Below are 3,150 nucleotides of genomic sequence, written 5' to 3' on the forward strand. Positions count from 1 at the left end.
TGGTAAAACTATTCCATTTATTATTCCCATCTCTTTTTAACCCTTACCCTGCTTTGTTGTTTATGTTTTCTCCCAACACAGAGTGCTAGTTCCAGGAGAGTAAAGGCTTTATTTTGTTCACTGCTGAAAGCAATAGCACCCAGAAAAGTACTGTACATATGAAGCCCTCAGTAAGCACTAGCTGAATGAATGGTGCAAAGTGTCACAAGGAAAAGTACACCAAAACTTTCATTATAATAAAAAAGTATAGATAAATCTTTAATGGCTTCCAGTCAAGTAACTGAAACCACCATATGCTATAATAAAAACATATGTAATTTATTAAAATTTGAAGGCAAAAACATAATTTTAAAAGATTTAGACCTATGTTAGGTGTGATAGCGTATGGATGCTTTCTTGAAATTCACAATCAGATCGAGGAGTATCACTTTCAGAATGTTCTAGTAGATTGAGTTTACTTTTAGTTGTCTTTGATGAAAGTCACTATTCTACTCTCTTTCTTAACAGAAATGTTTTTTTAAAGACTCACTTTTAATTGGTTTATTAACCAAAGAATTATTTTGCCCAATTCCTTTGCTTTTCCGCTTTACAGGTGAGTCAGAGCAGGAATGCAGGTCCTTCCCAGGTTGTTTCCTAGCAGAGTATTTTTTGGTATATTCACCTGCTTTGCTCATTTTCTCTGAAGAAGATCTGCTATTTCTAGATAATTCCTCTTCTTTTCTTTGACTTCCAATTCCAGAAATGACGTCTGCTGAAGGGCGAACATGTTCTAGCAATGAAATCTTCAAAAGACTCCTGCCGCTGCTCTGTGACTGGGACCCCCAGGCTGTCTTTGGAAGTTTCTAAGGCCTCCTGAGTAGACACTGGGACATGGAAGGAGTCGAGAGGCAAAGGAATCCTAGCGTCACTTGTAATTTTCTGAAACTGGACGGAAAAACAAAAGACAAGACAAAAATTCAGTGATGAACAAAGCCAACCATTAAAAAGTAGAGTTCAAAACTTCAGTGTTACTCTGTGATCTTATTATTAACACAGTCAATATTCAGAAGATTTCAGAGCCAGTTTTTTTCTAATGATATCTTGCCAAGTGATTCTCAGCTTAACCTAGCTATATCCAAGACTACGTCCGCTACATTTTCAGACTATGGTGACTGGGGTAGTTATTACCCATTTCCTTTCCCTCACTAAAAATAAAGCCTTATTCTGTAAGATAATTAATTTCTTTTCTATCCTCCAGGCACATGCAAATAGTATATAGTTTGTGACCAGACTGTGTTCTCAAGCTGTCAGTTCCCAAGACCAGTCTGAGATTGGTTGATGGGGGCTCCAAGTAAGGCTAGAGGAAAGGCTGACAGGTTTTCCCCTCCCATTCCCATAACCAGGTGATTTACTGTCATATGTTACCTATTAGCTATGTCTGGATTACTTATTTTAAAAATTATATCAGTATGTGTACCTTCATTAGTGTTCCTTCATTGTAAGCTGATTGCATACAAATAGAAACCTAAATAAAATATGAATAGAATAGACATTTATATAATTTAAAATCTGGAATATTTTCTCTAATGTTTTCTTTCTTCATTAAGGATAGTTTGCTTTAACTCATAAATTTTCGAAAGAACTTCCAGTCTCCTTATTTACAACAATACAGTATCATGAAATGGGCAAACATTTACTAATCTCAGATTTGGAAAGGATTCCAGAGTCTTCTAGCTCCTGAGCATGTGAACTATTAGAGACTGATCGTTATTGTTTTCTCCCTGACTTGGTCATTTCCTTTTTGCTAATCACTCTTAGAATCATTAAGTGCTGTTCTGTCCACTTACTTGGATATTTTGCATTTGTTCTGGGGCACCCTGTTTTGATTCTGATTTTTCTTCTTCAGGTCCCTTCTTTTCTCCTTTACGTGGACTACTAACAGTAGAATTCATCTGGGGATGACCTAGTAAATGAAAATCTGACTGATCTATACCAGCCATTGTGGCCAGCTGCCCAAGCCTGGACCAGAGGAGAAAAGGAGAAAAGACAAAGGTTATTATAATCACATAAAAGCAGTTTAGATTTCCCCAGACCTACAATCATGAAATACTTCTAAACTCTTAAAAGCCAACATCCTACTCCAGACTACAAGCCTCTCTCTCCCACAAAATCTCAGCCCTTTCCAGATTCATCCTCTAAGACACATCCCACTGTCTCACTAGCAGCTTCAACATGTACCGTGCATGTCGTCCACTGCCTGTCACACCTCTATTCCCACACTTCTTTACCACCTTTCCTCCAGTTTCCAAGAATGTGTTTGTTCCTTCCTTCCCAACACCAACACCAATTCATTCACTGACAGAACACCACTGCATCAACTATCCATCTCCACTTCCCTCTTCCAGCAAAATTGCTCCCAGTTGAGAACCACGGACCTATATCTCCCCCGCAGATTAACAATAATTTTTATGTCTAAGGCAAAAATAACTTTAATTCAGACTTATCAAACAAGCAAAGTAAATGGAAGATAGGAAAATTCTTATGCATTCCCGAATATTTTCAATGAAAACTGCCTTCAATTTAGTCTTTACAAAAAACTACACCTACTAATTACTCTATCTACAGGTTACTCTTTTATAATGAGCTCCCCACTCTACCAAAGCAGGCTTCCCTATTTGCATTTCTTAAATTTAATTCCTCATTTTAAAAAGTCAACTATATTACCTATAATTACACTAAATATGGCCACAGAAGTGATGAAAATTGCTCCAGTTCCTCAGCAAACTACCATTATAGTCGCAAAGAGAAGAACGCCATGAAGAGAAATGAACTAACCCAGCATCTTTAAGGAGATGCAAGAAAGCATGGAACTTCTGAAAAGAATTCTCAGTGCTGCCCAAAACACCTGCATCATCCAGGATCATGCTTGTCAATGAGTGGGCATGAAGGGCTTCAGACAAAGAGAAATTCATATTTCTTAAGTGGGCATTTTCATGTTCCAGCTATAAAAGAAGACTAAAAATGACTGACATGATTTTTTCTCATTGTCATTAGAAGTAGTCTTGCCTATTTCCAAGGAACAAAACTAAAACACTCAAAATGTAATTAATTTGTAATTAACCTAACTCTCCACCAGTAAGGACAGAGACCATATCACATAGTAACCAAAAC

At 37.1% G+C, this 3,150-nt stretch overlaps 1 pseudogene; it reads right to left on the reverse strand.

Annotated features, from left to right (window-relative positions):
- Window positions 1-380: 380 nt before the first annotated feature.
- On the reverse strand, window positions 381-2,052 carry LOC114884724 (annotated as a pseudogene).
- Window positions 2,053-3,150: the final 1,098 nt, after the last annotated feature.

This window comes from Monodon monoceros, unplaced genomic scaffold (genome assembly GCF_005190385.1).
Source record: "Monodon monoceros isolate NGI ecotype Baffin Bay Population unplaced genomic scaffold, NGI_Narwhal_1 Super_Scaffold_5, whole genome shotgun sequence".
In the NCBI taxonomy this organism is placed as follows: Eukaryota; Metazoa; Chordata; class Mammalia; order Artiodactyla; family Monodontidae; genus Monodon; species Monodon monoceros.